Raw genomic sequence first — 14382 nt, 5'->3', positions numbered from 1 at the left:
AGACACTGAAGATTTCCATCCCCACTTTGTCTTCTCCTTTTAAAGATATTTTGTGTTCATGGCAGACTGTTTGAATAAGGCAGTAATGGAAAAGGCTTTTCCCCTTCCAGTTCATTCTAAAATGTGTATTTATATGATCATAGGAAGACCAGACCTGTGGATTGCTTTCCTGCTTCTTTCTACTTTTCTGGCTTTATCTGTTATCTCTGATGAACCTTTGAGACTGATGTCAGACTGTACAAGGGTCTTGGCCCTATTGGGCAATCTTCTTTGTCCCAGAACAGTCTATGTAATAGCACTTACCAAATTGCACTTGTGTTTGTTGACGTCCCTTGAGCACGTATCTACCCCTCTTGCTGCACTGTGCCCTAAATTCCTTTAAGTTAGGAACTACATGTCAATTATTTTGGATTCCACTGCCTAGAACATAATGTATTGAATAAATGTTTAGTGAATATGAGCAAGTTAATTGAAAGTAAATATAGTACTGAATATACTATAATTACATTTATGTGAAAAATGTAAAAACTCGAAGAAAATACATGTTAGGGTGTTATATATTCAATTAATGGTTTCCATGAAATTTTTTTTGATCAAGCTATTGTCCTGCTTCTTAAATAAATTGTAAAGCAACACTTTTGAAAACATTGTCAGTCATTCGAATCATATATTCCTTCCCTTTGAAAGTACTCCCCCACTTGCTATAAAAATGTTTTCAACTGTAACCCCAATCAAGGTGGTTTGGCCTCATGTTAGTCCAGGTCATTTATTCCTTTATCCTAGGAATCCTTATAGTGTTATTTGCTAAAACGTGTTGCAGAGAACATGAAGACAGGTGATCACTGGAATGGAATTGAGGAAGGATTCCAGAGTCAAACACATTTGAGAAAAACTGCAGATGCTATTCTGCACACACACCCTAGAGATTTCCAGTGGAATTGGTAGAACATTAAAACTGGGGATCTCTGGGTGGCTCAGTGGTTTATCACCTGCCTTCAGCCCAGGGCATGATCCTGGAGTCCCGGGATCGAGTCTCACGTCGGGCTCCCTGCGTGGAGCCTGCTTCTCCCTGTGTCTCTGCGCCTCTCTCTCTCTCTCATTAATAAATAAATAAAATCTTTAAAAAAAGATCATGAGAAATGATTCAGTAGAATCTCCTTTAATTGTTTCCCTTCCACCTAAATGAGAAGCTCCCCCCTTTTTTCCCCTTATCACACCTATTAACTTCCTATGCAGTCAGTGATCCATAGAATACAGTGAGGCAACTTTCCTTAAGCATGCTAGAGTTTTTCAGGAAAAAGATGAAGGTACTCCCTGAAAAGCTCTGCTTGTTTTTCAAGATTATTAGAATATCATAAGAAATAATAGATCCTTTATAAAAATGGAGTTTTCAAGTTGAAATTCAATTGAGGATTCAAGTTGGGGTTTGGTTTTGTTTTGTTTTGTTTACAAATTATATTTTTCAAGAATAATCAAGGGAAATCTATTTTTTTTAATTTTTTAAAAATTTTTATTTATTTATGATAGTCACACAGAGAGAGAGAGAGAGAGGCAGAGACACAGGCAGAGGGAGAAGCAGGCTCCATGCACCGGGAGCCCGACGTGGGATTCGATCCCGGGTCTCCAGGATCGCGCCCTGGGCCAAAGGCAGGCGCCAAACCGCTGCGCCACCCAGGGATCCCAATCAAGGGAAATCTAGATTCTAATCCCGACCTGTGTTGCTTTGAGTTAGGAACTCGGCCTTAATTTCTTCATCTGTAAAAAAGACACTTCTACTAGATGACTTCTAAGGGTACCTTCTAATTCTAAAATACATTTTTTTCAAAAATTTTGTATATTACTCTTTCATATATATATATTCATAGAAAAATGATAAGCACAAAGGACTAATGGGATTTCACATAATCTTTTTAAAATTCTGCTTTCCTATGCTTTCCCTAGTTCTGCATTGTGCAGTTACTACTTTTGGATTTAGAAAAAATGTCAGTAATATAACGTGTGTTTCCACACCTCAAAGCATGATGGTTCTCTGTCCTAGATTCACCAAAGAATCACCTTGGAAGCACTTAAAGAATACTATTGACACCTGGGTCACACTCCAGAGATTCTAATTTATTCGCTCAGGGTTGATCATGGGCATCTACTGTACAGCAAGAACTAAGAACCACTGACCCAGAGCATTTTGCTACCTAAAAGGTTTGAACTTACACCAAGTAATCTAAGCAAACAATCAGCTTTGGGCAGCCTCCTTGCTTGCCTCCTACTGGACTAAACTTCACTTAGACTAATGGAAATACTTAACTTGTAAAAATATATGTTAAGCTTCACTTTGTGACTTTGAGCAAATATGACTTTAATTAAACTGAGAAAGCATATCATAATTGCATAGGTCATGTGAGTTGTCTTGTTTGACTTTATATTTGGGCCATCTCCACAGTTTTTGTATTTGTTTTTGAATCTCACCCCCCACCACTTTAGGAGTCTAAGAAGCTGTTTCTAATATTGCATGCTGTTTTCTACATGGTCCGACTAACAGCATTAGCTTCAGAACCATGATCTACTAGGTATATTCTGACCACTGTACTCTGAGGGGATATGTGAATTCTGTAGATTGTGATGGAAGACAATCCTTCCAATTCTCATGAGAACGTCAGTGTGGCAGATCACAGATGAAAAGATGGCAATTTTCAGAGATAATGCCTAGCATGATACTTGACAGAGATACCTTATGAACATCATACAAGGCTGGAGGGGGTGAGGAGAATAAGGATAATAATGTTAGCAGTTACTTAAGTGCCCTCATGACACTATGGTGCAGCAACATCACGGGCTTCTACCCTAGGAGGCTACTGGGTGAAGTTAAGGTAACGGAGATTTAACGATTTAACGGTAGCCCTGATTTGGGCCCTCAGGATAAAATGCAGAGCATCTGGTACCAATGAAAGTCTTCCACGCTCGAGCATCTTCACTCTGGCGCCAGCCATTGGGCCACCCCATCACCACCGTGTTGTGCTTCATGCCTCCCAGGCCACAGGACTGGATGAGGTGGGAAATGCCCTCCCTCAGCTTGGCCGCCACCACCAGCTGGCAGAAGCCCTTCACCTTCTCTGCCTCCATGAGATGCTTTACAGTCTGCAAAAGAGAACCTTAATGTGGAACTGCTTCACCCTGAAACTTTCAGCCTATTACCCCTCCTTATTATGTTCCCCGCCTTTTTCCAAACTCTGCATAAGACTGTATCCCTTAAAGAGTCCAAAAAGTTAAAATTAACCCAGTGCAATCTAATCATCCTTTGACATTTTTACTCTCAAGAGACCTGCTGGTTGACCACATGGGGTTCCCTCTGCCTTTCCTTCTTTGTAGCATACCAAACAAATCAAGAACAGGGCTCTCCACAAAATGAATATTCAATCTTCCTTCTTAACTGACCAGGCGAGCGTGAGCACGGTCTTCCTTCCTCAATTGCCGCGATGCCCTGACTCATATAATACTAGAAATTCAATCTGAGGATTTGGTTTCTCTTAAGAATTTTCTCAGGGTTTTTTTTTTTTTTTAAGATTTTATTTATTTATTCATTAGAGACACAGAGAGAGAGAGAGAGAGAGAGGCAGACACACAGGCAGAGGGAGAAGTAGGCTCCATGCAGGGAACCCAATGTGGGACTCGATCCCGGGACCCCAGGATCACGCCATGAGCTGAAGGCAGATGCTCAACCGCTGAGCCACCCAGGCGTCCTCTTCGTTTCTTTTATTTCCGTCTTTTTAAATATTTTAATGGTGACTACCGATGAACCTTGTCTTTGCTTTGCTATTATTTACTCAAGCCATTTTGGAGGTAACAGTTCATGTTACTCTTACTCCACTCTCTTGGTGGAAAGATGAAGGGAATGATGGTGTAGAAAGAGGATGGGATTTTCTATCCTAAAGGCACAGATTAAATCAGTACAATAAGCAAGGTCTCTTGATTTCCAATCCTGTGCTTTTTATTTGTTTTTACCATCATCTTAGACTGTTTCTTTAGCATTTTTAGTTTTTAGGGCTTCAAAGTATTCTAAAATGAAACCCAGTGAAATTTTTGAAATGTAATTATACATTTCTCTAAGCAACAGGTTTAGTTTTATCATTTATAGTAAGAATGAGAATGAAAACAGAGATGCCTGGGTGGCTCAGCCGTTGAGTGTCTGCCTTTGGTTCAGGGTGTGATCCTGGAGTCCCAGGATCGAGTCCCACATCAAAAAGAAAGAAAAGAGAAGAGAAAAAAGAAAAGAAAGGGAAAGGAAAGGAAAGGAAAGGAAAGAAAAAAGAAAACTTTCTTTTTTAGGGAGAACTTATACTTGGCAAGTTAATCAGAAGTAAAGCGAAAGAATCTTGCTCATGATACCAGTGTAGCCAAGGAGAAAGGAAAGCTCCTCGTTGTCACCAGATTGAGCAGAACCATCTCCATACTTCAAGAGACAGACTTATTTGCATGACTTTTCTGAGGCCTCAGTCGATGTTTAGAGTCTGGAAACAGTAGCCTTGACAATCTTGAAAATCTTGACAATCTTGAAAGTTTAGTAATGCTTTTTTTTTTTTAAGATTTTATTTATTTATTCATGAGAGACACAGAGCAGGAGAGAGAGAGGCAGAGACACAGACAGAGGGAGAAGCAGGCTCCATGCAGGGAGCCAGACGCGGGACTTGATCCAGGGTCTCCAGGATCACAACCCAGGCTGAAGGCAGCACTAAACCGCTGAGCCACCTGGGCTGCCCTAGTAATGTTTTTCAGATGGAAAAAAATAACTAACTTACTTCTGGTCCATCTTATTATTAGGGAGAATATGATTGTTCAAAAGTCTAAACTAGGGACGCTTGGGTGGCTCAGGGGTTGAGCGTCTGCCTTTGGCTCAGGGCGTGACCCCGAAGTTCCAGGATCGAGTCCCACATCCATCGGGCTCCCTGCGGGGAGCCTGCTTCTCCCTCTGCCTGTGTCTCTTCCTCTCTCTGTCTCTCATGAATAAACAAATAAAATCTTAAAAAAAAAAAAAAAAAACTTGAAAAAGGAAATTTTCTTTCCATTAATTTACTTTTCAAAAAAATTTTAAATAGGCTCCACACCCAAAGTGGGGCTTGAACTCACCACCTGGAGATCAAGAGTCACAATAAGAGTCACTTATTGTATAAATGGAAACATACTAAACACTGTGCTCTACTGACTGAGCCAGCCAGGTGCCCTGATAAAGTAAATTTTCTATTCAAACAACCAGATTTGCAAGAATGGATCTCTCTAAAGCAAAAAAAGCTTTTGTAGATAATGTCTTATATTGGTCTAAGCCCATTTAACAATGTCTCTATAATACTTCTGTTCTGCTCTCCTCCATGATCCAACCAGTTCCTCTAGTATGCTCTATAAGGTCCTAAGACTTTTGGTAGCTTCCATAAAATGGGTTTTCATTGCAAATTCCAGTTTGTTTTTTTTTAAGATTTTATTTATTTATTCTCTATGAGAGACAGGCAGGGACATAGGCAGAGGGAGAAGAAGGCTCCCTGCAGGGAACCCAATGTGGAACTCAATCCCAGGACTCCAGAATCACGTGCTGAGCCAAAGGCAAATGCTCAACCACTGAGCCACCCAGGAGTCCCTCAAATCCTGGTTATTTGTGTTATTTGACTCTACTATTATCACTGCCTTCTGAAAAGGACCATCTTATGCTATTTTACTTAAGATGCAACTAATTTTGTGGCAGTAAGAGTCTTAATGAGAGGAAATTTTTCCCCTCCATTTTGTCTCAAATTTCAAACCCCTTCAGTGAAAAAACAAGTTTGGTGTTTTGTTTTGTTTTGTTTTGTTTTGTTTTGTTTTGTTTTGGTAAGATACTACCTTCCTAGTTGTTACTGGGTTTCTGCATCATTCCTATGTGGATCACTTTTTTTTGTTTTTGTTTTTTTTAATTTCTGGTTTACGGCTCTGCAGTGTCATGAAATACCCTTGTCAGCAGTGACATGAACTAGACGGTCCTGGGAGAAAATGTTGGTTAGTAAGTAATACCACTTCCTAGCAACCACCTCTTTTTTTATTTCAGGAGAGCTGTTGTGCAACTCCCATTTTAACAAGTTCCCATTATAGCACTTCCCTCCAGCACTTGATTAGGAAACTGGGAGGATTGCCATTCTCACAGATCTTATTAAAGGATAAGAATGACAACCATAGCATGAGTCATAATGATACATCACTGATGGCCTAGCATGTTTCTTCAAGCTCGGTTACTTTGGATTCAATCTGGTGATTAATTTCAGCAATCTTGAAAGTGAGTTAAATGGTCTCTACATCAAGTGTCTGAATGAGCAATTCAGGTCTTTAATGGCAGTTTTTCCTATATGCTAATTCTTTGCAAAAGATTTTTTTTAAAGATTGTATTTATTATATGAGAGAGAAAGAAAAGGGAGAGAAAGCATAAGCATGAGTCAGGGGAGATGCAGAGGGAGAAGCAGACTCCCTGCTGAGCAGGGAGCCTGATGTGGGATCAGTCCCAGGACTCTGGGATCATGACTTGAGCTGAAGGCAGACGCCCGACTGAACCACCCATGCACCCCCAAAGGTTTTATTTGTTTATTCCAGAAAAAGAGAGAGAGAGAGTAGGGGGGTGGGGTGAGGAGTAGAGGGAGAGGGGTAAGCAGACTCCACACTCAATGCTGAGCCTGATGTGGGGCTCAGTCCCAAGACCCTGAGATCATGACCTGAGCCGAAACCAGTAGTCAGACACCCAACCAACTGAGCTACCTAGGTTCCTCCCTATGTGCTAATTTTTAAAAGCAATTGGTTCAGTTATAAACATTTCTTTATAGCCTGAATTCTTTGGAAAAAAGATTATTGTGGACTGTTTGTGTTTCCCCAAGATTCATATGCTGAAGCCCTAACCCCCAATGTGATAGTGTTTGGAGTTGGGGCCTTTGGGAGGTAATTAGGGTTAGATGAGGTCATGAAGGTGGGGCTCGCATGATAAGGTTATCACTGTCTTGTTCCACCATGTGAGCACAGTGAGAAGGCGGCTGTCCACAAGCTTGGAATAGAGCTGTCATCAGTAACTGCATCAGCCAGTACCTTGATCTCAGATTCCACAGTGAGAAAATAAATTTCTGTTGTCTAAACCACTCAATCTATTTTGTTATGGCAAAACATAACAAGTAGGATGAAGTAGGATTCAGAAAGATTGAAGGAGAACAATAGTACCTTTTGGTACTTGAAAGACAAAGTCATCCCTTAAAACATAAACATAAGTGTACGGTTGTTAAATTTATAAGAGCTTATTGTATAAATGGAAACATACTAAACACTGTGCACTGACTTTTTTTCACTTTATTTTGGATGCTTTCCATGTCTGTCACTCAGTTTTACCTTAGTCTTAAAGGCTATAGCATATACGTGACGTGGGTGTATGATAATGGACATGTAGGTTGTTGCCATTTGTCACTATTACAAAAAATGTTGCTGTGAAAATCCCTAGGGAGCTTGTTGACACGGTTCTATAGGAGAGTCATAAATAATTAGGATTGCTTACCACAGAGATGGTACAGTTAAAATATTGATAAGTTCGAAGAGGCTCTCCAAAATGTGCTAATTTATATTTTGAAGGGTTTGTGGACTAAGTTATTTCTATAGCAAATTGAAGAATGTCCCCTCAAAAGTCACATCCATCCAGATAGAAACGCAGAATGTGACTTTATTTGGAAATAGGGTCTTTGCAGATGTAGTTAGTTAAGACGAGGTCATGTTGGATGATTGGTGGGCCCTAAATCCAATGACTGGTGTCATAAGGAAAGAGGAAAACACAGGGAAGAAGTCCATATGCTGATGGAGACAGAGTTGGGAATGATGCCGTTATAAGCCAACAACTGCCAGAGCCAATAGCAGCTAGGAAGAGGCCAGGAAGGTTCCTTCCTGGAGCCTGCAGAGAGAGCATGAGCCTGCAATGCCTTGATTTTGGTCCTTCTAGCCCCGAGAACTGAGAGACTATATTCCTGTTGTTTTAAGCCACCCAGATTCTTGTTATAAATTTAATTTTTTAAATGTAAATTTAAATACTTAACATATAGTGCATTACTAGTTTCAGAGACAGAGGTCAGTGATTCATCAGTCTTAAATCACACCCAGTGCTCATCCCATCATGTGCTCTCCTTAGTGCCCATCACCCAGTTACCCCAGCCCCCTCCAGTGACCAGTTTGTTTCCTATGGTTAAGAGTCCTATGGTTTGTCTTCCTCTCTGATTTTGTTTTGTTTTTCCCTCCCTTTCTCTACGCTTCTCTTTTTCTCAACTCATATGATAATTGTCTCTCTGATTTATTTTGCTTGGCAAGATTTCTTTCTTTTTTTTCTTTTCTTTTCTTTTCTTTTTTCTTTTCTTTCTTTCTTTCTTTCTTTCTTTCTTTCTTTCTTTCTTTCTTTCTTTCTTTCTTTCTTTCTTTCTTTCTTTCTTTCTTTTTTATGTAAGCCATGCAGATTCTGATACTGCATCATAGCAACCTTAGGAAAAGGATACAAATTTCTTTTTAAGAGAGGTCCATTCAACTGAATTGAGCTAACCAGGGTTAGCTTAAGTGGAAAAAAAATAACAAGTAATAAAATAGTATCACCAGGGCAGCCCCCGTGGCACAGCGGTTTAGCGCTGCCTGCAGCCCAGGGCGTGATCCTGGAGACCCTGGATCGAGTCCCATGTCGGGCTCTCTGTACGATGCCTGCTTCTCCCTCTGCCTGTGTCTCTGCCCCTCTCTCTCTCTCTGTCTCTATGAATAAATAAATAAAATCTTTTTAAAAAAATAGTATCACCAAAGCTGCAAATTAAATTCCAAACTTGCACCAAAAGTTTTATTTCATTTCCTAATTGCTTATGATTGGTTCTCTTAATGAAGTGATTTTTACAAATTAATTACAAAAGAAGGACATTCATCATATAAAATGGAAAATTCAGTTAAGTAAAAAAAAGATAACAAATCATACCATACAAAAAAATATTTTTCCCCATGGGTATTTTGATTTAGACTTTTCCAGACTTTTTAAATTTATATTTAGACTTAGCATACTGTTTTATGGCATGCTGTTTCATGAAAAGACTATGGTTTTTGTTTAAAATTTATTTATTTATTTATTTATTTATTTGAGAGAGACAGTAAGCATGAGTGGAGGGAGGGGCAGAGGGAGAAAATCTCAAGCAGACTCCCCACAAACACAGAGCCCTGGGGCTCAATCCTGAGACCTCAAGAGCATGACCTGAGCCCAAACCAGACGCTTAACCACCTGAGCCACCCAGGGGCCCCTCTGTACATCTTTCTTTTAGAGATTTACAATTAATGTTAGTATTTAAAGACTGTACTACAGTAAATAAATATTTGCTTAATATTTGTTTGATCCAAAGTTACCGAATGTGAAGGATTACCAAATGTAAGGAAGCCTTTTTTTTTTTTTTCCTTTTTCTTTCTTTTTTCAATCTACTAACATAGAACTGATATTGGGAAGAACATACCCCAAATCAGGGGTAGGACCTTGAACCGGTTCAGGTTCAGTCACTTTGTCACTGCAAGAGTGGTTTCACCTTTGTGTCCAGCTCTGACAAGTGCATTTCAGTCCTGTGATTTCTTGAGGCTGGAGATCTGCTTTGCTCTTTCAAGTCTCCTTTCCATGGACATTATCCTGCTTCTCATAATTGCTGTCCTGCCCATTTCATTGCCTTCCTGCCTGCCACCCTGCCCTTGGCCTCCTCTCCACGAGGCCTGTTTGTAATGAGTCCCCTTAGTGTACCCTCTAAGCAAATGCACAGTTAGATTAGCGTCGCACATGGCCATGGGTCTCAGATGCCATGGAGTGCGTACCAGTCCATCAGTGAGTCTGTCTTCCACCACTGGCCCTCCGCCAGTGGTGTGATTCCAGCACTCTGCTTTCGAAAGGCAGCACTCAAGCATACATACTGTGCTCTCTCGGAAAAATCACTGAATCAGTGAAGTTGGGAGGGAGGGATATTTTTCAGAGAGAGACACAATCATTGCACTGGGTAGTTTTACGTAGTTACCCTATTTCCCAGCATCCCCTGAGAGAAGAAGATCCCCTCTTATTTCCACTGTGCAGTTAAGGTAAAAATGGAGTAGAAAGGCCTGGAAGCAGCGACCCAGGCTCCTGACAGATGAGCTAGTGCTCTTTCCACTCCAACATCCTGCTCCTCCCACCTTCTACTTGACGGCTGCGTACCTAATTGCAGGAAACCACTTGGAGAAGCAGGGAAATAGTGTCTCGGAATTCAGATTCGCAAATCTATACATAATGAATATGGTCACCTACTCTCTGTTGAGGTGCAACAGTGCATCAGAAACTGCCTTAATAGGAGGATCCCCTGCCAATCAACACTCCCCACCACTCAGCCTCCACCCCCCCAAATAAAGAAACCCACCCCTGCTGCTTCTGCCTCAGTACCATGGTGGTGGTTGAAATAACCATGAATCTGGTAAACTACGAATGAGATTTGTTCATTTCCAGCACTACCGCCTTATCTGAAATACTCCCCAATGCCGTTCCTTCCTTCTATAGTCCACATCAGGAAGGTGGGGAAGGGAGGAGCAGAAAAGAAAGGATGGACTTCCCACTTGGACTGCCAGAGTCAAGTGCCTGGAATTTCCCAAAGGCCCTGAGGCTGAGCAGTGGATACGGAATAGGCCTTTTATTTAGGTCTTTTCAAGCACTGTCCTTCATCAGGCCTGGCATCAGTCCACATTGATGAGAAGGACACACACCACAGTAAAAGCTACGGTTCCTCGAACCTCTGGTCCAAACCACAACACCTGCATACTTAGTGTTCTTGCCACCAATCCTCCCAGAGTGATTCTTTTAAAGTACTGACTTAGGGGTTCCCTGGGTGGCGCAGCGGTTTGGCGCCTGCCTTTGGCCCAGGGCGCGATCCTGGAGACCCGGGATCGAGTCCCACGTCGGGCTCCCAGTGCGTGGAGCCTGCTTCTCTCTGCCTGTGTCTCTGCCCCCCTCTCTCTCTCTCTGTGACTATCATAAATAAATAAAAATTAAAAATAAAAAAATTTAAAAAAAAGTACTGACTTCATCACTTCCTCTTCAATGCCTGTGCCTTTTTTTTAACTGCCATTTTTATTATGTGCATTTATATTAATTGGCATGACTGACTTATGTAATAAGTTATAAAAAAAAAAAAAAGCAGTTACAGGGGCACCTGGGTGGCTCAGCTGGTGAAGCGTCTGCCTTCAGCCCAGGTCATGGTCTCAGGGTCCTGGGATCGAGTCGCACGTCAGGCTCCCTGCTCAGCGGGGAGCCTGCTTCTCCCTCTGCCCCTGCCCCTGCCCCTGCTCGTGCCTGGTTCAGATCTTCACCATGACCCACCCCACCCCAACCCCCCAGCGCTCCAGCTAGAAGAACACAGAAGACTTTGCATGGCTGTTCTTCTCGTAGGGGCCATTATGGTCAGGATTGCTCTATGCGCCATCCCTGAAGGACATCCACACCCTAAGTAAGGCAGATGGGGTCGGGGCAGGAGGGCTAACTTAGCTGCCTGTTCATTCAGATGCAGGGACTAATAGGTATTCAGAAAGAAGGAATGAGGGAATGACCAGAGGAATAAATTCCCTTGGAGACCGCTCACGGTGAGGGCTCGCAGTGAACACCTTTCCATGCCGAGGGACTGGTGCCGGGATAACAAAAATATGTATGGGCTGCCTTTTTTTTAAATTTATTTTTTAAAGTAATCTCTACACCCAGCGTGGGACTTGAACCCACAAACCCGAAATCAAGAGTTGCGTGCTCCACCAATTGAGCCAGCCAGCCACCCCTCTTTTTTTTATTTTTATTTTTTATCTATAAAAGAAAAAAGTTGATTGAGTCCCAAGGGAAAGATTTAAAAATCAACTTTGGTTAACTAAAAAGTATTGATGAAGAAAACTGGCCTGCAGTCTCATCACTAAAATGGTATATATTTCAAACATAGCAATAGGAAGGCAAATTTCTTTATTTTCACCTTAAATTATGTTGATACTCGGCAGCCCCATGAGGTCTGTGAGCCAGAAGTGCTCATCACTGGCACAACCTCAGAACCTGAGTCTGGGGACAAACTGCCTGAGAGGCTGGGCCCTAGGAAGCTCTAGAAATGAGAATATCGGGATTCTCCTCTGGCCTCCGACAATCTGAGGCCGTTTCAGCTGAGATCTTCCTATGCTAACAGCAGATTCCTATGAGTCCTAGGACTCTGTTACTTGTCTTCTCTCATCAACCAGCCTCCCTTGAGATAAAGTACTATGTCTTACACTCTTTCTGTCCTCTTCTGAAACAGGCCCCACACGATGCCTTTTGTGGGTCATCAGGAAATTCCTGTTTATGATGAGAGTGATGAAGAAATAGCTTGAGAGAAAGTGACTTCACCCATGTTCATTGAATTTTTATTTTCTTTAAAATAGCACACCTATTAGTAGAAGTTATGCTCAAGGCATGTTCTGTGTTGCACACCCCTAGAACCCAGGGTTCCTGTTCCCTTCCCTCACTCGCCCTGCTGGAGTCTGTTGACAGCCTCACCTGCTGCAGGTGTGGCCCCAAACGTAGGCATGTGCCTGCTTGTGCTTGACTCACAAAGACATCGTTTATGCAAAATGCACCTTCAAGGATTTCTCCTATCTACCTAAAGCCATGGCCCACATTTTTATCATTTCTTAATTTTTTGCACTAAGTGGGTAAGGACCTAGTTACTAGGGAAGAAAAATACATTGTTGTTGTTTAAATCATCTAATGACATCTTAGTTCTGATTGGTTTGTCTAGCAGGCCCCCCATTGCTCTGAAATCCCACAGCATTTGGGATATACCTTTTGTCATTGCTCCCACTATGTGTATTGGAACCATCTCTTTTCCTGTTTGTCCTCCGGGCTCTCTGGAGCAGCTGGTATGACGTCAGTCTGGCACATGGTAGGCCCTCAAAAATATTCTTGAACCAAACATAAGCATTCCTTAGGCAAGCCCCGAGGAGTTTCAGGAAACAAGAGCCTAAAAACGTGAGTCAAGGAAGGCGGTACTTGCAGTGAGGACATATCTCATCAAATGTACCACTTGATTGGCTTTTTTTTTTTTTTTACTTGATTGGCTTTTGCAAGGGGTGAGAGGCCCAGCAAAAGACAGCCTTGCTCCTGCCACAATTTTGTTCACCTTGACCAGTGGCTTACCTTTGAAGATGGGTACACTCTGTTCCTACTACGATGAAGAGAATTTTCCTCAGTGATGAAAAGCAGGTAAGGGACAGACCCAGCCCCGACCTCACCTTCTAGTGTGTCCCATACCAAAGAGCCTCAGCTTGCTTCCTGGGGCTAGGGGTTGCATCATACATATTTCTTGTGTTCTTCAGTCTAACACAGATCCTGACACATAGTAGGAACTGGAACAGAGCAGTTCACAGTGATACTGTGCTTGCCATGGGCCCACGCAGTCCTCTGGGCATTTTATATGTGTGAGTTCATTTAGGCCTCATACCTACGAGGCAGATGCTATTATAGTGCCCCCTTCACAGATGGGCGACCCGAAGCACCGGGCATCTACGGGACTTGCCCAAGGTCACACAGACCCAGGGGCCACGCTTTTAAACCCTTTGCCTGAGTGCACGTAAACGGCAGCGAATGAACAAAAGTCTGGGGCAGCCCGGGTGGCGCAGAGGTTTAGCGCCGCCTGCAGCCTGGGGCGTGATCCTGGAGACTCGGGGTGGAGTCCCACGTCGGGCTCCCTGCATGGAGCCTGCTTCTCCCTCTGCCTCTCTTTCGTTCTCTCTGAATAAATAAATAAATCTTTAAAAAACAAAGCAAAAAAATGTCTCCCTTCCGCATCCGTTTGTAGCAGACCCTTCCCGCCCAGGACATCACTGAGTCACGGTCTCCACCTTCGGTCCCCGCCCCGGCGCAGGGCTACCGTGCGCGCCCGCGGCCGCCAGGGGGCACTGTGGCCACGGGCCTCGCCCCTCCCCCCGGGGCCTGGGAGCAGGAGGGGGAGGAGCCGGCGGTGGGCGGGGCCGGCCGGAGCCCCGCCCCGCCCCGCCCGGAGAGCTATCCCGGCGGGCTGTGCGCGCGGCGGCGTTTGAATGGCTCGGGCTGGAGCTCGGCCGGGCCCCGAGGGACGCTCCGGGCGGCCGCGCGGTCGGGGCTGCCGGGCCGGGGGCGCCGCGGTACCATGAGGCGCGGTAAGGCAGGGCCGGGCCCCCCGCGAGCCCGGTGCCCGCAGCTGCCCCGCCCAGGCCGGGACGCGCCCTGGGCCCGCCTGCAGGCCCCGCGGCGGCCTCCGCTCGGCGGGACGGGGCAGCCGGGCGGGGGCGGCGGGGGGGGCGGAGGGCGGGGGCGCCGGGGTCCGGGCCGGGAGAGGCGAGGGCGCGACC

The 14382-nt window shown here is 43.8% G+C and overlaps 1 protein-coding gene across 4 annotated transcripts in view; it reads left to right on the top strand.

Annotated features, from left to right (window-relative positions):
* KATNBL1 (katanin regulatory subunit B1 like 1) overlaps window positions 1-14382 on the top strand; it is a 55665-nt gene that overhangs the window by 2093 nt on the left and 39190 nt on the right. The window contains exon 1 of one of the 4 annotated variants that reach the window (XM_041744263.1): window positions 14062-14190. The exons of 1 other annotated variant lie outside the window; for it this stretch is intronic. The gene's annotated coding sequence lies outside the window, so the exon portion shown is untranslated. Of the gene's footprint in view, window positions 1-14061; window positions 14191-14382 lie in introns of those variants that run through there. 2 more of the 4 variants (XM_041744265.1, XM_041744264.1) reach the window with 2 other exon arrangements.

This window comes from Vulpes lagopus, chromosome 2 (genome assembly GCF_018345385.1).
Source record: "Vulpes lagopus strain Blue_001 chromosome 2, ASM1834538v1, whole genome shotgun sequence".
In the NCBI taxonomy this organism is placed as follows: domain Eukaryota; kingdom Metazoa; phylum Chordata; class Mammalia; order Carnivora; family Canidae; genus Vulpes; species Vulpes lagopus.
Note: the sequence above shows the minus strand (reverse complement) of the source record. Positions and strands in the feature narration are given on the sequence as shown.